We start from the raw sequence: 22,777 nt of genomic DNA on the forward strand, positions 1-22,777 counted from the left end.
GGGTTCTGACACGTTTCTTTGCATGATAATACTTGTATATATTCTATTGTGTTATTGTATTCTGTTGTTTAAATATGCCATAATTTACCTTTTCCCATTTTTGGACATTTGGGTTGCTTGAAAGTTTTTTTTTGTTTTTTTTTTCCAGTACCAGGAATAGAACTCATGACCTTGCGCTAGCCAGGCAGGCGCTGGGCCGCTGAGCTAAATCCTTAGCCTGAAAGTTTTGATTATTATGAATAAAGGTGTTGTGAACATTCTTGTATATGTCTTTTGAGAAACATGTATACTTATTTTTCTCGGATATGTTTTCTAGGAGAAATATTGCTTGGTTGTAAAACATACCCAGTTGTCCCTCAGTATCCACAGGGGAGTGAGTCCAAGTACTTTCCATCAGTACCAAAAACCATGGATGCTCAAGTGCCTTATATAAATGGCATATTATTTGCATATAGTAACTTATGCAATCCTCTGTATATGTTAAATAATCTTAGATTACTTATAATGCCTAGTACAATGTAAATACTATGTGAATGCAATGTAAATACTAGATTATTTAGGGAATAATGACAAGTAAAATGTTTGTACATGTTCAGTTTTCAAAATTATGATTTATAGTTGAATTTGCTGGTGTAGAGCTCGTGGGCACTGAGGACTACATGTGCATGAATGGTTTTAACAGATACTGCAAAACAACTCCTTTAAACATTCTAATTTTCTATGTCCTCAAATTCTTGACTTTTAAATTTCAGTCATTTTTGTGGGTATGCAAAGGTATTTAGTTGTGGTTTTAATTTTTTTTTTGATACATAATTACATTGTAAACCTTTTAAAAGAGGTGATCAAATGATGTTTAAATTAAAAAATTGTTGCAGTAAGAGACGCATTGCCATTAGTGGCTCTCAAAATACTCCCTTTTCTTTTGAACACACGAACACACTTATACCACTGAAGTCCTCTTTCATATCTTTGAGAGATATGATCGAAATTATAATGAATGTTGCTACCAAGTGCCATCCAATGGAAAGGCAGGTTCATAAAACATTACAGTGTGTTCATCCACCTTATCGGAAGATCTGACACTGCAAATTCCAGCCCTTCCCCAAATTGAAAATGACCATGACAGGCTTTGAATTGATTCAGGGTATACCACAACAGCACAACTAAAGACACTCTTGAAAGAAGACTTCTAGAACTGCTTCAGAAGTGGCAAGAATGATGGGAATATGTGTATTCTAAAAAGAGGGAATATTTTGAAGGGAATTTATAGCAATGTGTCTTTTACTGTAATACTTTTTAAAAATTGTAAACATACTTTAGATCATACCAGTATGCTATTGACTGGTTGAATATTCTCTTACATGATTTTCCTGACCAAGTTTTTGCCCACATTTTAAAAAAGGTAGATTTTCACTCTTGATTTGTAAAAATTTTTTATATAATCTGGATATGCACTTATTTTTGGATTCATCTTTTGGAACTTTTAACCAACTGCTATGGCTTTCATCTAGATGTTCCCCCAAACCTCATGTGGTCATAGGTGGGTCTTTTTGGAGGTGACTGGATCTCAGGCGTGATGCTAGGATCAAGGATGTGATGCTGGGATTGATTCCTGGTGTGATGCTAGGATTAAGGCTGCCTCACTCGAGTGTGAGTGCTACTTGCCCTATGGGTAGGTAGCCTGGATAGTATATAAGGGACAGAAGAGAATCACTGGCTGCTTGCTGCTGCTTCTCTACTTTGCTGCCTTCTACCCACTATAAACTATTTCTCCTCTGTGATGCCTTTCTGTCATGCTACCCTGCCTTGGATCCAACCAATTATGAACTGCAACCTCTACAAACTGCAAGCTAAATAAACTTCTCTTCTTTAGCTTTGGGTGTTAGGTATTTTGTCTTGGCAACAAGAAAAGTAACAAAGACACCCACTTAGTCATGATTATTTTATGAACAAAAATTTCTAATATAAATATATCTAACTTGTCAAGTTGTTTTTCTCTTCTGTTATTGCTTTTTGTGTTAAGAAACATTTTTCTACTCAAGGTGATGAAATGTTTTCTTTTTTAGACTTTACTGTTTTATCTTTTGCATTTATATGTACAATGAATCTTAAAATAATTCTTGGACACAGTTTGAAGTAAGTATAAAAGTTAATGGTTTTTTTTGCTCTGTGGCTGTCCAGTTGCTTCATCAACATATATTTAAGAGCCCACCACACCCATGTTGAATGTAGATGCCTTTTACAAAGCACATGTCTGTCTCTATGTTTCATGCTCTCCATCACTGGTCCATTTATTCATCATTATAAATGCCACCTTGACTTGATCACTATAGCTTCATAGTAAGTGTTGAAAGTTGATCCCAACTTTTTCCTCTTTAATGTTATCCTGACTATTCTAGGTCCTGCGCCTTTCCATGCACATTTAGGAACTGGTTTGTCAACCTAAACACAAGTATTTGCCTTAATTTTGACTGGAATTGCACCAAACCTGGAGATCTATTTGGGAAGAACTGACATTTTCAAAATAATGAATTTTAAAATTCATGAACAAGGTTTATCTCTTCACTTATTTATGTCTTCTTTAATTTATTTCAGTAGTGCTTTATAGTTTTTCTTATAAAGATCTGGCACTTTAGAAAATAAATTTATTCATAAGTATTTAAATTTTTCTTTATTAAAGAGTATTTAATTTTGTTTATGATTTTTGTTACTAATATTTTGAAAAAAATTGGCTATATTAATCATGTTGCCAGTGACCTTTCTGTTTTCTTTCTAATTTTGAGTTTATGTTTAGATTAATTTTGTATTTACGTCATCTTTGAGTCCTAACAATTTTCTTGTTACTCTTTACATATTTAGCTCATTTTGCTTATTGCTCTGGCACAGGATTTCCAGTGCAATATCTAACAGAATAGATGATAATGAGTTCCCTGAACATCCAGAAAAATGTTCATTGTTTTAGCATTAAGTATGCTATTATCTGTAGATTTTTTGGTAAATTTTTAAACGTAGACACTTATTACATTTGAGAAGACTCTTTGTATGCCCAATTACTTCTTTCCCATTCTTTGGGACTCCAGTTACGTGCACATTACACCATATGACACAATACTATGCCACCATCTTCAAAGATCTATTGTCTCATTTTTGTTATTTTTCCCTCTGTGCTTCAATGTAGATACTTTTAATTAATATTTATGAATTCATCAACTATCTTCTGTTGTGGACAGTTTGCATTTAAATTCTTTACTTTCAGTTCTAGGTTCTAGATACAAGATTGTCAATAGCTGCGCTGGTATTTCTTTTCCTCATTGGAGTCCTTAGTGCAGGCTAAGCCAGATCCTCCTACTGTACCTTAAATGTGCAGTACCCCCAGGACAGTGTTTCTGGCAGTCATGAGATCTATTGGGCTTCATTTTCTCTGGATTATTTGCTCACTACTGCTGCCACATACTTCTGTAATTAGCAGTTTTTATTTTAGTTGCCAAAGAGTGACCACGGGCTGGTTACAACCTACTACATCCTACTTGGAACAAAAGGTTTACATCTTCTTTTACAATCTGTTTTTTCTTTTCAAAATATAATGAGGGGCCAGGGGTATAGCTCAGTGGCACAAGCACCTGCCTGGCAAGTGCAGAGTCCTGAGTTCAGTTCCCAGTACCAAAACAAAACAAAACAAAACAAAGCAAAAAACCCTCCACTCCTCTTGTCTACCTCCTTTGTCCTCACATTCACTCTTTGGGGCTGGGGATTTAGCTCAGTGGCACAGTGCCTGCCTGGCAAGCACGAGGTCACGAGTTCGATTTCTGGTACCAGAAAACAAACAAACAAACAAACAAAAAAGATATAATGAAATATTTTCTTTTTTTGCAAATTTATAGCAGTATATATACTTCCACAACATTATATTTAAATCTATGTGCATTTTAACTAATATTCTTGACTTAATTACTTTTCTTATTGCTGGGACAAAATACCCAATGCCAAAAGTTAAAGGAGAAAAAGGTTTTTTAGCTGACAGTTTGTAGAAGTTTCAGCTTGTAGTTGGTTGGCTCTAAGGTAGGGTGGCGTGACAGAGAGCATTATAGAGAAGAAACAGTTCATGGCCGGGAAAAGACAGCAAGGCAAGCAACAAGACAAAATAGCAGCCTCTTTTTGTCTTTCTATGTTCTATCAAAGCTACCCACCCTCAGGGGGAGTAGAACTCACACCCAGAACTGTGCCAAACCAATCAGTGGACTGATTTAGTAATCACATACCCTTAATCCCAGCATCGCACACTCTAGATCCAGTCACATATGAAAAAGACCCATCCAGGACCCTATGAGGCTTTGGTGGGACATCTAGACACAAGTCATAACAATTCTATATTTGAATAGTTGGTTATTTCCTAAACATGTTTTAATCAACCTGTATCCTTAGATACATCCTTAGGGGTGGAGTAAAAAAAATAGGAATTTGCAATACCTTCCTATCATCTCTCTTCCATGGAGTGTTTAGGTTAGTTTGCAGTCCTTCTGCAAGTCCTGTGCCTTAATTTACCAGAGAAGACTAGTATTTTCCTTCCTTATAATACATTAGTTTCCCTATCTTGAAAAAAATATGTGATTTTTGACACAATTTTGAGGGTTTCCCATGTAGGTAGATATTGTTAATATACCTTGATATCTAGCACTCTTCCATTTCCATAGAAGCTGTATTTCTAATTTAAATTGGTTGCTTTCACTGCCCACCAAGAAATGCTTGAGTATCATGAAATATTTTGTCTCTCCTATCCTTGTTCTTGACTCCTCCACTTTCACTGACAGACAAGACTTTGAGGGCTGATGAGAGTAAGAGAGGGAGAGAACAAGAGCCTGGTGCAGTTTCTCTTCAAACATTGGTGATCATTCAACTCTGCTGGACACCTTTTCCCAACCAGACATTTGCTCAGTTTCTTCATCTGTGAATAGGGTGTATAATGGACTCAGAGTATTGCCTAGCATATGGGTGATACCAGAGAAGGCTAGCTGCTGTCATTGCCCTCCTTGTCTTTATCATCATCACCATCACCATCACCATCACCATCACCTCTACCATGGAAGCAGAATCTTCAGGTGTGAGGCAGGGAGACTGTATGTTGAGACTGTGCTTTGACCAATCTTTAAAATATCACTGGCCCTTCATCATTATTTGGTAATAACTGCTAGCCTAGAAGGTGACTGAACTATGTCATCCTCTAGTATTAATTTCTTCTTTGATTTATCAGATGATCTAGAAAGCATGTGATGGTGTTTGTTGCCTGGAAGAGTTAGAGATTTTGTTCTCTTCACTGTGAGAAGACAGATGTGAGTGATCACACACGGAACATTTGGCATCATGGGGAGATCCCATTGGTGATGGCCCTGCTCTCAGGCTCTTAAAACTTCACACCAAGGGCTGCACATGGTGAAACCTGGGGTCTGCTTTTCCCTCTATTGCATTCCTCTCTTGTTTCTGCAGATGTCTAACTCAGATTGCACAACAAATGCTTTAATAAAAGCAGAACACACACAATAAGCTTCTCTCAATGTTCAAGGCTAAGGAGATATTCTCAGGCAGATACACATCTGAGCAGATAATCATCTGAGCAGATAACATGGTTTTGGTTGCTGTCCTAGCATTTGTGAAGTTCAGGGCTAAATGTTCTACTTTGGTTTGGCTTGGTCACTATGATCCTCTCCCTTCCTCTTCTTTCCTTACCTTCTAATTCTCGTGATAAATTTCAACTGAATTTGTGCCTCTTATAGCGAGCTGTTTCAAATCCTTTATGGCAGTAGGTGGTGGTGTAAATAATAAATTCATTACAAATTCATGATCTCTAACTGCAACTGGGCCATCAGAGCTGCCTAATAATGCCATTACAATTCTCTGGCCAGTTTATTCTCTTATTCCCTGCAAGGACTTTTTCAAATCTTTTCCATTCTCTCCAAATCTCTCACATCTCTAGCTTCCACATGCATTCTAGCTAAATTGTTACCGCATGCTTGATGCAGAAAATAGAAGCTGCCATCTGAACTTTCTCTTTTTCCTACAACTTCCTTTTTTTCCTATCTGCACTACACGTATCTTCTCTTTCTTTCTTGCTGACACCTAGATGGTCCCTCTTGCTGCCTGAGCCAGACCCTCCAGGGTATCCAGAGTCGAGTTTCATTGCTTTGATTCTTGCATCTCTCCTACAACTCAGACCCCTCCTGTTTTCTCAAGTGCTTGCTCTTGGCCTGTTATCATGCTCAATGATAGGTCATTGAACTGGAAAATGTTCCAGGTATGGTGACACAGGCCTGTAATCTTAGCTGCTCAAGAGGCTGAGACAGGAAGATCGTATGTTCAAGGCCAGCCAGGACAACTCACTGATACCCTGTCTTAAGGTAAAATATAAGAAGAGTTAGGAATGTAGCTCCATGATAGAGCACTCCCTGGGTTCAACCTCCAGTGCTGCAACAACAGCAACAAAATTGCTCCTTGGTCTCACTTTTATCAAATATCATGCTTCCTCCTCACTGCCAATGTATGTACTTCTTTCTTTACTTCTTCATGTCCATGAGTCATTCAGCCCACTTCTATCTGTTTCTCCAACAGAAGGATCCTTGGTGAGCCTCGTGTCTCTGAGGTCTCTCTGAGGCCGCATCTTCCATGGAGGCTGTGCAGTGCAGTGACCAGGAATAACACAGTAGGTTATATGCCCACACGTTAGTGTTGCCGGCTTGCGAGCTGGATAACATCAGGCCGGCCACCTATTTTAATCTTTGCTTCTTTCACCTTGGAGTGCTGACCTACCAGGTACTGTTCTTACTCCAGTGATTGGTAAGTAACAATTGCAGGGGTGCAGCCAGGGCAGCGGTGCAGTCACTGGCATTTGATCAGCCTCTGTTCTCATCTTGGGTATGACGGTGGGTGGTTGTTGTCATTTGAGCTCTAAGCAGGGTTTGACATTGCCCACCAGTGTGGTCACCTCCAGTGTTCTCACAGATCTCCTCCTCTGGCTTTGGCTCTTGGTAGCATCCTTAGTGCTCCTGTCTACACTGCCAGGCTGCTACATGAATAGCGCGTGCTTTGATCAGGACTCACGTGGTGACCTGCCACATGGCCTGCAGGTGAACAGTGTTTGCTGGATGTTGGGGCCAGAGGGTTGTTCTGACCTGGGGATCCTGGGCCATTTTGCTGTCCGATGTTGGCCAGCATGACCACGATGTTGTGACTTGCAGTTTTGCCATCCTTCTTGGGACTTATGGATCTATCTGCCCTGACTTTCTTCAGATATTCATATATTCCAATACTGGCATGTTTGAATGAATTATGTTTGTTTGCAGGATTGGCTGTAGCATCTGCAGGGTTTGGCTACCTCTGGGCTAGGCACTGGGTTCTTACCATCTTCTAGGGAAATTTTTCTCTCCCTCCTGTCCTCTCCAGGCTCCTCCAAGAAGTTTACTTCACTCTCTGGGGAGAGGAGAGTATGCATTTACCATTTCTTTTATCATCAGTGCTGGTGGGGGTTCTGAGTGCCCACAGAAGGGCTGCCCCTCTTTATGGGAGGTATTCATCACAGTTAGAGACACACTGCATTATTCAGAGCACATCTTCAGCACCAAGGAGCCAGTGTGCCTGTGTTCACACTGAGCAGTGCTGCAATCCAACCTGAATGGATCTTGAGATTTAATTGCTTCTTTACTTTAGCTGTATTGGGTACATCCTATTTGCAAAAGGTCTTGTATTCATCATTCAGGGAGCCTGCTGTGAGGAGGGGCCCAGGATGTGATGTGGGGTCCTCAGCTGCCAGGTCCCCTGCTCCTTTTACTCCTGAGAACCAGACTGAGGGTACCCAATAATGAGGGACTTGCCCCATGGACCTGGGCATTTTCAATGTGTGCATTTCAGAATGCACAGTTTGGTTTTTGTAGATAGTGCAAAGCCTTGTTTTGAAGCCAGCGGGCCCTTGCAGAGGAAAGACAGGCTCTTCTGCTAGCTGACCTACAGATGGGCCTCAGGGTTATTAACAGTCTACCCTGGACCATCCAGAAGTGCACTTTGGCCTTGACCCTGCTGGAGCTGAGGCCTCTGAGATTGTATCAGGTACTGCACTGCCTTCTTTGATCCCTTCATTAAGACATTTTCTAGAGCTCTAGGGCCCCTGTGCAGAGGAAAGGCGTTTGCACTCATAGTTTGGGAGTTACAGAGTCCTCAGTGGTAGGACAGGCAGCGGGGGCAGATGGCTTCTGAATTGACCTGACATACCCTTCACACCTCCAGAGGGAACATTTCACTCTTCTTTACCAGGACACATGTTAGAATGGGCCCCGTTTTGTGACCACAGAGTGGAGACAGTGCTGTTCAATGCTGACTTGCAGTCTCTATTTCAGTTGATGAGTCTTGTCCCCTAGCTCACAGAGCCTTGTTCTTCTTTGTATTTTATTCAGGGTTCACTTGGTTACTTGGTTTCTTAAGAGGTGCAGAATCAGGAAGAGGAGGTCATAGTCCATGGGCACTTGCCATAAAACATTCCATCTTGATCCCCACCCATTAATGGTGTTATCCACAGCCTCAGTGGGAGGTTTAGGGAGAGCTCAGCCCTGCCTGCTCCTGGCTGTGTCCCACCCAGAGCACGGGCTATGTACCTTTTCATTCACTTCTAGGGCCTTCTCAACACTGTCTTCACCAACAAGTGTAACCACAAGTTGTGGGGCAGTCCCAGTAGGAACAGAACATGGTAGATAAGTGCTGATGCCCCATGTCCTCCAGAAGGGCAGTCCTGGGAGGTTGTGGGGTACTCTTTTTAATATTGCAGGGACCTGGAGCATACCCCTTCTGGCTTATCACTCTCTCACTCTATTTTTACTCACTTTCATCAACCTAGGGCCAGCTCCTAAGGGTCTGTTTCCACTTTGGCTTTTGGAGGAATCCAGAATAAGATATTAATGCATGAGAATTCCCCAAATAGAAGTGGGCCCTTGTAGGTATTTTGGAAATTACTGGAGCTTTGGGGAGTTTCTGAAGAGTCTGGAGGCTCTAAGTTCCAAAGTAGTTAGGGTGTGGTCTAACCGTGGGCATCCTCTGTGGGAGGAGATGTCCACCTCTGAGTTCTGTTCATGCAGTAATATCTGAGAAGGGCTTCTGTCATCCTCCCCTTTGATATTCCCAGGGTCAGTTTCAACTACTTTCTAAACAGAGGCCCATGAGTAGATATACTCTTGATTTCCTAAGCCTTCCTTGCCAAGGGCACCTCGAAACTCTATCCTGTGAAGGAAGATAAGATAGCTCTCTCCTCCTTAAGCTTCTGAGATCCCACTGCACAGACCTTGGATGAGAAGCAGCCAGAAATCTCCAAGGCTTATGTTAATGAAGGAGTACCAGAGGAGGTAGCTCCTGAGAAGGTGCACTTGCAACACCTCTCACCGTGGCTCTGCCCCACAGCGCGCCAGCCTGGGTTCTGAGGCCAGCTGCACCGCTTACAGAGTGCTAAAACTTTAGAAGCTTACTGGGTTCATGGGGCTTTTGATTTTAGTTCCTGTACAAAGCTGAGAGTTCCTCCTGAGAAGCTGAAGCGTGGAACATTGTGAACTTTAGCATGATCTTTAATATTCACATCTCCATGGGGTTCGCCAGTGTCAAGCTGCTATTTTTGCGCAGTGGCAAGAGAAAAAAGGAACGTTAAACACTAGGATGTTTGTAAAAATGCCATAGGGTTTGTTTTGCTGTTGTTTGAGAGTGCCTTAAAATTTTGGCTGTTTGAGCGTGTCTAGGTAAAGTACTGTGTGCTGGCATGGTAAAGAAAAGGAAGTAATGATTCACACCATGTGAAGCAAGCCAGACCAGACCAACCCCAGCCATTCCTCTCTGTGGGAAAGCTTCTTTATCTTCACCTGTTGGGTTGGGGCTGTCTCTCCAGAAGTGTCCCTTTGGCAGCTTTCCAGAGAGCACATGTGAAACTTTAGCAAAGCAGGTTGAGGATTTATATTGTCACTTGTAAACCCAGGCCTAAAGGGCCAATGTAGGACAGAATAATGATCATTAATAGTGTATGTTTTTTGTTTTTTCAGTACCAGGAATCGAACTCAGGACCTTGCACATGCCAGGCAAGCGCTTGTGCTGCTGAGCTATATCCCCGGCAACGACAGTGTGTGTTTTTATACTGGGAGATCAATATGTCATGCATTTCTTTCTGAGAGATAAATAACATATATTATATATAAAACATGTTGGGAATTGCAGAAGGAGCATGAACCCTGAAACCCACCCATTTGTTCCAGGTGAAGAACACATCCCTGACCCATGGGAAAGAAGCCTTCCTGTCGAATGGGTAAGGGAAACACAGCAGCAGACTCCAGACCATGTGTAAACCCATAAATAACTAAAGTGAAAGCTGATTTAAAGCAGATGGAATCAAAGCTCCATTTAAACACTGGTGGATGGGAGAGAAAATAGGTGTGTTCACTGTATCTTTAAAAAAATTGAATGATGTCAGCTATGTATTAAAGGTATAAATAAATGCTATTTATCAGACTAAAGAAAAAGAAAAATAGATTGTGCAAGGTACGGAGTTAGTAAGTGCTTACTTAGTATACTTTTCTATTCAAGTAAAATTAGGGTCATTTTACAGCATCATGTGCTGCAACAGACAAATAAACACAACCAAAACATCCAGCTGTGGTGGTGGATGCCTTTAGTCCCAGCACTCTGGGAGGCTGAGAGAGTGGTACCACAAGTTACAGCCCAGCCTTTGAAACTTAACAATTTAGCAAGAATCCGTCTCACAAAACAAAATTTAAAAAGGGTTGGTCATATATAACTAAGTCTTGGGTTCAATTCCTTGTACTGCAAGACAAAACAAAATATAAAACAGAAAAAGTAAGATAAAACCAGACATCACCCATATTTTGAAGTGACACAGAAATTTGATACTTAGATATTTATGAGGCAGGTGCTCAGTTGACTGACTGCATGATGAAAGAGAAAACATCATTTGGGTGGTCATAAGCCAAGCCATTCTGGACAACAGGTTTCCAGTGGGCGAAAGACCCACAGGAGCAGTCTCAGGTTCCGTCCGCGGTCCAGGGCTCCAAGGCTGACACCTGAGGAGGCAACAGTTCGGATGGAGAACTTTCCAGACAGGTGCTTGATGATCCTGGCAGAAACCACAGAACTGCCAAGGTTCTAGAAATGGGAACTAATAAAGGCTGCAGCTAAGAGAACAGCTTCATTCTCACAGCCCATCTGTCCCTATTTGACTATAAAAAGCAAAGGGCAACTTGGAGGAAGTGCACATTAATTTTTTTTTAAATAAAAGAGTCAGATTTGCAGCTCTGTGATTTGTACAAGCTGATTGACTTTGATTTTCTTTTTACTGGTGAATAAAGAACTCTACAAATGAATTTTTCTCTGGGAAACTCCCCTTATAAAGGAAAAACTTAAAACATTCTTTGTGTTTTTGGAAAAGAATATTAATTTTACTTTTTTCACTTTGAAACATTTGTTTAAAAGCTACATATGAACATATAGCTCATTCAGTCAGAATGTTTTAATGTTGTCTAATTTATGAGCTGTTGAAACCTGTATCTTATTATTCCCAAGGTGATACATAGTTCTTCCAAATGCTGAATTGAAATACTCATTAGCAAATTTGACAAAAGTATTAACCTGCTTGTGTGTTTCCAGATTAATGTTAGGTAGAAGGTCCATCCTTGCTGGACTGGACCATGTGATCTCAGTGGAGCCTGGACTGTGCTAGCACAGGGCCCACTGACATTCTCTGACTTGTCTGGAAGCTGGGGAGGAATCTCTGTGTCATTGCCTCATCTCTCTCTTGTTCACTTCAGAAACTTGGTTTGTAGTTTCTCCAGTTCTGTGGCTTCTGTTCTGAAAAAGGGATTTGCCACCTCGCATTCATTTTCTATCGTAAAAAAGTTAAAATACTTTTTCCTATGCAAGTTGAAAACTTTTAAAAATATGAAGAGATATTCTTAAAGAGATATGAATTTCAATTTAAAAAAGAGAATTATGAAAAAGGCAAAAATCAGCATATGAATGGATAAAGAAAATGTGACATAGTCATACAATGGAATATTCTTTAGTCTTGAAAAAGGGGGAAACTCTGCCATTTGCAGCAATATCAATGAACCTGGAGGTCATTATGCTAAGTGAGATAAGCCTTGCACAGGAGAACAACTACTATATGATACCAGTTACATTATGAATCTAAAATAGTCAAACTCACTGACATTAGAAGGCAGAAAAGTGGTTGCCAGGGGCTAGCAGAAGGGGAGCTGATGAGGTATTAGTCAAAGGGTAGAAAGTTCAGGCTTGCAAGATGAGTAAAATATAGTCCCCTGACTTTTGTCTCATACATATGGCTGTACACTCCAATGACTTTTAGCTGTTGGACAACACACTTTACTAATTCATCACTGCAAAAGAAAATTAATATCATTTTAAAATACTACAAAGTAATGTCATGAGTTTATCAGCAATATCATACTTGAAAAAATTCAGGAAAATATCTGTGGGGCCTTATATTTTGTACAATAATGTTGGGTTCTGGAAGAACAAGTTTATGAAAGACATCCAAGCTATTTTATTATATTACTTTCACTCTTCTACTTACTATGCTTACATAACCTATAACACCAACCAAAATAGGCAATAGTTTGACTTTTCTTATAGATAGTGGTATAGAAACTTCAGATTGTTATTGCTCTAGAAAATTATTATACCAAACACCCACAAAATTAAATATAATTATTCCGCATTCTCTGAACAGAGCAGTGGTAGAAATAAAATCCCTCTGGATAAGCTGGTGGACAGAATGTCACATAATTCCAAGCATGAATATAGTTTTGCCAAGACCCAACCAGCCAATCAAGCACTGCCATTGCCTCCTGGATGGGGTCAGGGCCACAACCTTGCTCCCAAAGTTCTACAGCTGTGACCTCCAAGAGCTCTCCAGGCACAGCTGCTGCATACTATTTCAGGGTAGAGGTCTGGAAATAATGGAAGCCCTGTTAGCAAATAGGTAGGTCTGGTCAGTGGGGAGAGAGAAGCACTCCTTAACATGTGTGTGGTAAACTGAGCAATGCCATTGTGAACATAGCCCTTTTTAAGCAGGGAAGCTTGTTCTGATCCACTGTGAAGTAATGCCACCACCCCTTACTAGTGTTCAGACATGGGTTTCTCAGGCTGTCCTCACAGAAACAAATCAAGGCCACTCTGAGATAATTTGATTCTGGATGGTAAAGTCTTTTGTTGTTTTGTTTTTTTCTCCGGTACCGGGAACCGAACTCACGACCTTGCGCTTGCCAGGCAGGCGCTTTTGCCGCTGAGCTAAATCCCCAGCCCCGATAATTTGATTCTGTATTTGGAGTTAGAGAACTCAAGACATGCCTGAAATACCTGTTGTAAGAAAAATGGGTGCATCCTAATGGTTGGGGGAGGCGATGATAATGGAGTCAGACTAGAGGGGATCATTGCTAGCAACCATGTTACCATTTTGAGCTTCAGACATAGAATGATGATGACAGGTTTCATGATTACAGCTGGAGTTGTTAATGCCTGTAAGTCTAACATGATACTTAGGTAAAATAGAGAACACATGCTATAGAAAGGCCCCAGGCCATTGATGAGCTCCAAATTATAGGAAGTATACATATATGACCTGCACCCTCTTGATATGTGATGACCCTCCAGAGCCTGGGGAGGATGCAGAGAAGAAGGGGTTTGTGAATGTGGTCTTGGTACTGTTTCAGTACTAAAGCCATCCAGCTGAGAGAGTGCTAAACAAGCATGGGACCCTGGGGGAAATGAGCTTCGTGGGATGCTAGAAGGCTGGAGATGCTATTTAAAGATGCCAAGGCACTGCCTGTGCTCCCTGGTCTCTGAGAGGTGACAGAGACTTGATGAGCCTCAAGAACCATGATGCCACTGGCTGGCTTTGAGAATTTTCTGTGAAGGGCAAAGACAATTCATGTGAATCCTTTGTGGTTAGTGATGTAAGGCGTCTAGCAGCAAAGAACTTTGGTACAAAAAGTTAGGTTCTTTGGTCTATTAAGACCTTAATTTGATCATTTATGGGGAAAGTGCTGACAGCAATCATATGCTCCTTCCCCAACCCGTACTGGGGACTTCAGGGCTCCAAGGGGACTTGTGCGTCCTTTAAGTTCTGTTTAGCCTTGTCATTTCCATAACAGGACTGTGGCCTGACTTCAGTGTGTGTATGTGTGTGTGTGTGTGCGTGTGCACGTGCATGCACCCACACAAGTATATATGAGTGTGTGAATTTAAGTGTGTTAAGTGTGTATGCTTGAGGGTGAACATGTGAGTGTGAGAATATGTGTTTATGACTGCATGTAAGTATTAACATGTATGTGAGTACTAGTGTGTGTGAGTGTGTAGGTGCAAGTGTGAGTAAGACTGAGGGGGGAGAGAGAGAATGAGAGAAAGAGAGAGACAGATAGACAGACAGGCAGAGATCCTCTCTCTCCATTGCAAAACCTACGTTCTCCTGCGTCACCGGATACAACTGTTGTCTGAAGTGGGAGCCATGTGAGTGGACAGAGGTAGAAGACCCCTTCAACAATTCCTGGGGTGTGATGAAGCCATGGAAGTGAGGGTGAGGAGGGGGATATTTGTAAAGTAGCTTTGACAGCCAGCACGGGACAGGGTATGGGGACTGTCAGGGAGTGAGATACTTGTCAGTCCCAGCTGAGATCACCAATGTATGAGTAGGCTGATGGGCAGATCTGAGAGATATGGTGGGCTATCTTTAACCAAGTAGAGTTGGGGTTAGTGCATCCTTTAAGTTCTGCTACTTTACAAATATCCCCCTCCTCACCCTCACTTTCATGGCTTCATCACACCCCAAGAATTGTTGAAGGGGTCTTCCACCTCTGTCCACTCACATGGCTCCCACTTCAGACAACAGTTTTATCTGGTGACACAGAGAGTGGATCTCTGCCTGTCTGTCTGTGTGTCTGTCTCTTTCTTTCTCTCATTCTCTCTCTCCCCTCAGTCTTACTCACACTTGCACCTACACACTCACACACTCACACTCATACTGTGGAACTTTGGAGAATGCCAGGCTTATGTCAAGGCCCTGACATAAAAGAAGCTAAAAATCCATGGGTATGTAAAGTCACCTGGGATTGGCTGATATATGGCTAAAGCCAGAACTCTGTGCGTGCCCAACAGTCCTCAAGGGTGAAACTCCAATCATACACCCCTTTCCTCCTGTCACGTGGAAGAGGTACTAAGGCCCCCAAACCCTGTGTTATGCAGCTCCTTGGTTGAATGGCTCCATATTTGTGGCCCTAGATTTTAGAAAGGACCAGAACCCTGCTCTGACAAATACGAGCTGAATGACATTGGGCAAGGGACTGGCCCTGTGAAGCCTCAGTTTCCTTAATTACATGAGCAAGCTTGCCTCCTCCCAGAGCGTGGAGATATTCTTGAGGTGACATATGAGAAAGGCTTAGTACAGTGACTGGCACATGGTAAATACCCCAAAACATTCATTTTTCTTACTGGTATATGCTTTTCATGTACTTTCTGGAATACTCATAACTGGTGACTTGACTTGAATATCCCCTCTACCTCCCGGGGTTTCCTCAGACACTCAGCAGGGGTTCTTGGGCAGATGGGCCAAGAAAAATTTTAGGATGTCTTTTCTGCCTGTCTGCTTCTGGAGGTGATGTGCCTACATCCTCCAGGGCCTCCCATGGAGGTTGGTTTGCCTGGCAGGTGCACCTTCCTGGGCTGAGGCTTGCCTTCAGCTGCAGCCTGAGGCCTTCCTTCTAGCGGAGCAGGCAGGGAGAGAAAAGGAGGAAAGGATTTTCCTTTATTTGAAAAATGATGTCCTATCTGTTATTCATCCACATTGGTAACCCCACATATTGTGTGGGCCTAGGCTGGCAGTCACCTCAGTCTCCTGGGCTTGTCTACCACTTTGAACGGAGTCCTCATCTCTAAGTGTGTCACTGAGTGAAAACTATTGTTTTTTTTATCCTTTTTCCCTTCTTCTCCAAAAGCCACTCTTATTGGCACCCAGTTTATGGGTCAGAGGAACGTAAGGGTAGCTTTGGATTTATTCATTAACGTTCATAATTATACTCTTCGTGCATCTGCTGAAACAGGACGCATGTCTACAAGGAGAACACCTTGCTCCCACTTCTGTGCCCTTTACCACACTCAGCTCCAACTCACCGAGCCTGTAGCTCCCAAGCGACGGGGAAGTGGTAGGCAGCATTGAGGGGTCCTCTCTGATCTCTGTTGTGGGGGTTTCCATGAAGCAGACAAGTAGCGCATCCTGGCTCCAAGCACTGGTGGTATTGGGGTCTGTCTCTATGGTACCCCAGTGCTCTCAAATGTCTGACTTTGATTTTATTGCTTGAAAGTTACATTATGTAGAGAAGTAGATGTTCTTGGCAATATGCATATATTCTGACAGAGAAACTGTGCTCAGTTTGTGCTGTGATCCAGAGAGACTCCCAGGGATTTCAGAATTGTCTGTTTACATTTCTTTTCAAACCTTAAAACATTGCTTTAGCCCCTATTGTGCTGTCAGGATGCAAAGTAACACACAGTCTTTTCCTTCTCTTTAGCAGGAGGAGACACACAAATGAGATCTCTGAGGAGCCTGGGAGGACACACTGGGTGTGGCAGGGCTTCCCCTTTCATTGTCCATGGTGGCCTTTCCTAGCTCTAGAAGTGTGGTTTCTCTGACATTGGATTTTCTTTGGTAGAGTGTCCTTGGCACTGATTAAAATGAGCTTCACTGTTCTTTAGGAGCAGTGGCAATAAGTTTAGTAGTTTCAGTTTCAACAAGTGGGTCCCACTAAAAATCAGCATCTGAGTACAAGCTAGCTAAAGGTGAAAACAACTAACTTTTGGTCAAGTAAAGCTTGCTTTAGAATTATGTGGTCCTTTCCTTTCCTTTTCCTTTCAACATTTTATGCTCTTCGCCTGTGAACCACTTCTAGTGATCGAGAAAGTAAACACAGGTTCCCTTGCTTGGGTTATTTGAAATCCTTGTGGTGCCATATCAGCCCATGTCAAGTAGCGCCTCTGTGTTTTGCACACAGGTGCAGGCAAGGGTCCTGGGTCCTAAGGCTTTGGTGTGCGCCCAGTGGTGCCAGTGTGTGCCCTGGCAGCCCCGTCCCTCCCACCAAGCATGCACTGAAATAACCAGCCTGGTTTCTCCACTCCAACAAAATACTCAAACTGAAACAAGCAAACAAACAAAAACACTGGGTCATTCAGCTAAATATCCAGTTTAACTGAATTAAAAAACCAAAACCAAAAGCAAAAATCTCCCCCAAATGAACTGTTGCTTCAGGTAAAAACAACCCACATGTTTCTGTGTGAAATCTACCTCATGGCAGCACGTTGCTTATGGCTGCTCTTGACTCTACCATGACAGCACTTCTAGAACATTAGAGTTGGTATTTTAAAGTCAAGGCCATTTTGTGTACCTTTTCTATGACCTAATGATCTCAGTGTGGCAAGAAGTGAAGCACTAAGAGTTACTTTCTGCTTTCTTAACAGGGATTGCTGCACTGTGGCTTTTTATGGGAGCAGTGTATTCAATTTAAGAAAATACAAAAGTTATTGTTTTTAAGTAGTTTTCTTAAGTGTAGGAATCAAAGGTCTATGTAGGGCTGTTTAAGAGTATATTTTAATTGTTGTGTGTGTGCTCTCTGAGTTTGAACTGGACCTGCCCAACTCCAAGTCTGTCTTCTCAACATTGGATCTTAGGTCCTTGGTCATATTGGCAGTTTGGAGGTCACTAGGGCTGCTTAGAGGTTGACAATTGGATGGGGCACCATGATGGGGATATTACAGCCCTGGGAGATGGAAGAAGAGGGTGTACTTAGGAGCAGTACTTGTGGGTACATAACAGGGAGCTGTAGGAGGTATAGGGGACCCTGTACTTACAAACTCAATTTGTTTCTGAGGGCTGATTGTAACTTAGGCTGTCAATTAAAGGCCCAGACTCTTCTACTGAGCCTTCAAAGTCTCTGTCCTGTGTACAGGCAGATCTCAGTGTCTTTAGGGAGACACTGGCTGAGGATTTCTCAATTAATCACATATAGGAAAGGATGGTATAATATTCTTTCCAGAGCTCTTTGAGGGTTAAATCTGTACCTGAGACCATCTGGAAGCACAGGCTTCTGGCATTTGGGTCATAACTCAAGACTTTGGTTATAAGTTAAATCTAAAATTCTGGTTGTAACCCAAGTTGTTAGTATGTCAACCCAGTCATCACTTGAGGGCCCACTGTATAAGCATTTTCATTTAACGACTGTTTGGATGTGGAGATGGTGAGAAAGATGAAAAGGACAGTCTCCAGGACTCAGGCTTGGGCATGTAGGTGGATTAGAAGCAGGTAGGGAGAAAGATGATGATGCATTTTAGAGCAGGTTGGGTTCAAGGGGCTGAAGGATCTATAGTTTCCATCTGGAGGACACATTGAGGCTGGAGACACAGCCTTGGGTCTTAAAATCATTAGAATCAGAGTGAAGACAGTAGCAATCTCTCTTTTCATTCTTTTTCTGTTTTTAGTTTATTTGATTTTTGTTCTGTATTATTTTCTCTCTTCTGGATTTCACTCACTTTTTTTTCTATTTCTGCATAGTGGAAACTTGTTTAGATCATTGATTTGAGACTTTCTTCCTTTCCATTTTCAGAAATTCCTATTAAAAATTTCTCCATAAGCATCACCGTAGCTGTATCCCAGATGTTTTGATATGGCATGTTTTCATTTTTATTCAATTAAAAACATTTTCTAATTTCCCTCATGACTTCCTCTATGACTTGAGGGTTTTTAGAAGTATATTGTTTAATTTGGAATTTGGCGCTTTTCAGATATCTTTCTGTTACTGATTTCTAGCTTAAGTCCATTCCAGTCAGAGAACAAATTTTGTATAATTTTAATTTAAAAAAATATTCTCTGAGATATGTTTTAAGGCCCACAGTATGGCCTTAGTGTTTAATTTGCTCTTAAAAAGAATCTGTACCCTGCTATCATTGTAGGTAATGCCCTGTAAATGCCAGTCTGGTCATGTTGATTATTGGAGGCATACAGATGTTCCATATCCTTGCTGATTTTAGATCTACTTTCTCTTGAGTCACTCATCCAGGATTGCTGAAGTTTTGACATACTTATATATAGATATATTTTTCTACTTTTGGTTTTTAGTTCTCTTCATTTTTTTGTTTGCTACATTTTGCACCTTTGTGGTTAGGTATAACAATATTTAGGATTGTCTGTGTTCATGGTGAGTTAGTTCCTTCAGCATTATGAAATGTTCCCATTTATCTCTGATAGCATTCCCATTACTGCAGTCTTAATATAGCCACTCCACATTTCTTTCTTTTTCTTAGTATCATACAATATTTTCTTTTGTATCCTTTTACTTTTAACGTGCAGATAGGTACTTACACCTTTATATTTAAAGTGGGTTTCTTACAGACAGTGTGTATTTTGGTTGTGCTTCTTTATTTAACCTAGCATTTATGTCTTTTAATTGATTTTTATACCATTTCAATTTAGTATAATTATTCATAATGTGGACTTTAAAACTACCTGATTGCTTGTGGTTATTTTTTACTGGTGGTTATCTTAGTATGCCTTTTCCTTAAAGACTCTATTCTCTTTCTTTACAAACTTTCTCCTGCTGTGTCTCTTTGAAGAAATTACTGCTGTTAGCCTACTAGAGAATATAGACTATCCATGATCTGTTATCAATATGCTTAATGTGTGTGCCTCTTACCTCTCCATTAGATTTTGGGTTCTTGAACCTGAAGTCCTTCCTTTCTTATCCTTTGTCCTCTCTATAGCATCCAGCAGAGAGGAAATCTACAGAAGAGGCTTGCTAGCCAAGCAAGGCAACCTAGTCACCTGGCTTCCTCACCACTGATGCTGCTGAGTGGCACTGCAGGAAAATCACGTACTTGTCATACAGTCCATGTTGTCTGGTGCCTATCTGCCCTTAGCAAACTCCTCAACACCCCATAGTGTTTCTGGTTTTTCAGCTTCTTAGCCTACCCCTACCCTCCACTGATGCTGATGTTTTACAGATGGGCTCCCCCATAGTCCACTTCTACACTGATTCGGTCTTGTCCACTGTTCTCGTTGATTTATGCCAACATCAGGTTCAGCTCCAGTTGAGATCTGCCTCCTGAGCTCCTGGCTATCTGCCTGTCCATGTCCCACTACGTCTCATACTCCAATCCTCATGCGAGCCTTTCTCTTTGACTTCTTGTCTTGGAGAAAGGAGTCTTAGTCTTATGAGACCCATAATCAAAGTCATTTTTGAATTCTTCTCACTCGTTGCTTCCATTCCCATCTCAGTGGCCAACTCCTCTTTCTTCTTCTCACTCCTTCTTCTGCTGTCTTCTGTCCTACTGTTGATGTCACTCTCTGGGACTGGAGCAGAGACCTGGTCTCTCTGTCCCATGGAGCTCTTTTCTTCATCTCTGCTTTAGACTTCTGCCCCTCCATTCTCTCCGGGCCCACACATCCCTCTGCCTCTGTCTTGTGTGGATGATAATTATTTTATCATATCTTTCCCTTCTCATTCTTTCCCTCCCTCCTTCAGTATTGATGGAACCACATCAGCATGTACATCTCACATTGCCACTTGTGTCTTAGGGTAGCCGTTCACTGTGGGTTCACTTAGGGTAGCAGGTCCATGCGTCACCTTTCTTGGTTACCCCACTGCTTGGCACACAATACCTGTTCAGCAAATGCTTACATGAGCAAACATTTTGTTCTCAGCCTTTCAGCTTGTTTCAGGAGCCAGAGTCTTACTGGAAAGGACAGAATGATCAGCTCACATTTCTCTTTCTGCCGTGGGTTACTCTGAAGAGTCATCTTTTGATTTGGGTCTCTTTTTAACTATCTAAAATTGAAGACCTGTTACTTCCAATCTTCCAAAAGCAGGGTATAGTCCGAACAAGGAACTCTGAGGGATACCTGTGGCCACAGGGAGCTCCTTAGCAGGCTGGCCTCTGTGTATTTACTTCTTAATAGCAACTTGGAAAGAGAGTGCAGACAAATGAAGGGAAAGAAATCAGGGTAAGCATTTGGTCACTTCAGGTAGCAGCAGAGTTTGACCCCACCATGTCATTTTGAAGCTATTTCACTACAAATGCATTTTTCCCTCTGAAAATGTGTCTCCACCCGAAGATAAGGTTTGTTTTGCTCTGTTTAATACTTATTTTCCAGTGGACTGGCTGCTGCCAGGGAGTCCAGTCTCTTGCATTTGCCCAGTACCTGATTGGGGGAGAGAAAATAGTCCTGTCATGTCACATTAGCAGTGATGGAGCATTTCATCTGGTGATCACTCAGCGTTGCTGCTGGGCTGGCCTGTGTGCAGAAAATCAGCGTTGACTTCCTAAAGTAGTGTTGATTTCTCGATTTGGCCATTTGTCAGGTTTACATAGTCAGCATCCTAGGGGGACATGTTTCTTGGGATGAGTGGAACTTTTAAGGGAAAACACTGTTAATTCAAAGCTGGGAAACATTACTGCCTCATTGTGAAATGTGAGACTAGCACTGAACACTTGTGAGGGTTGCTCCTTCCTGAGTCTCACTCCACTTGCTCACAGCTACCCAGGGCTTAGTAGGGCTGCTGGCTCATCTGGGAAAGCGCTGTGAGATGGAACCTGTCCTGGGGCTGATTGCAGAGATTGAATGCAAGATGAAAATCTTTGGTTGCTTTGACTATGTAGGTCCCAGCCCGGATGGGGTATAGCTCAGTGGTAGAGCATTTGACTGTAGATCCCAGCTTTTATGGAAATATTAATAATTCTATAAGTGTGAAAACTTTGAAACAGGGAACAACGTAGAAAAAGACACAAATTTATGTCTAGTTTTGCAGCAGGTACTCTGTGAGCATTATCTCAGATAATGGAGTGATCTTGATGTCCCTTCATGCATGGAAAGCCATTAACAGATATTGTTTTTACTTCTGGTCTTCCTGTACATGTGTGTGTGTGTGTGTGTGTGTGTGTGTGTGCGCGCATGCACGTGCACACATGTGCTGCATGTGTGGAGTACGTGGGTCCAGTGGCTTGTCAGCTAGGACTGGTGACCTGAAGTTTGATGCTTTCCAGGCATGAGGGACTTTTTTATTTTTGAGACAGAGTCTCTCTTGTAGTTAAGGCTGGCCTTGAACTTGTGGCAACCCCCCTGTCTCAGCCATCCAAGTGTTGGAATTACAGGCATCTGCTGCATGGCCCATACTAAAGGATTCTTAAGGGCCTTGAGTTACTTTCAATGACATGCAGTGAACCCCAAGAATTTTGAGTGAGTTTGCTCATATATCATGGACTTCTCTTACTTGATTGGTGCAGCCCAGAAGAAATACTGGTTAAAAAAAAAAGAAGACAGAAGTAAAGCCCTGTAACTGCAGAATGTCTGGAGGCTTTTCACTGGGTTTATGTATGGATATCTGTAAAACATCAGAGGCAAACATGGAGCTGATGTTTCTTTTGAAAACAGTGACTCCCAGGGTTCTGTGCCCCTCTGTAGGCTGGGTGGTGGTCTCTAGGATCTCCCTAGCAGCTTTGATTGGCCTGGGTGCTGCTCACAGAGTCTCTGGAAGTTGTGAACTGCAAGCCAGTTTTGCAGATGTCACTTGGAACCAGCGAGGCCGTCTCCCTGTTTTCAGTCTCCATGGAGAACAAAGGATAAATGGCAGCTCTGGTGACAGCTGTGAAGAGCCGGGTCCCTAGGGAGAGCACCAGAGGCTTCTCCGGCTGTTTCCAA

This window comes from Chinchilla lanigera, unplaced genomic scaffold, assembly GCF_000276665.1.
Source record: "Chinchilla lanigera isolate Chin_1 unplaced genomic scaffold, ChiLan1.0 scaffold00076, whole genome shotgun sequence".
NCBI classification, from domain to species: Eukaryota; Metazoa; Chordata; class Mammalia; order Rodentia; family Chinchillidae; genus Chinchilla; species Chinchilla lanigera.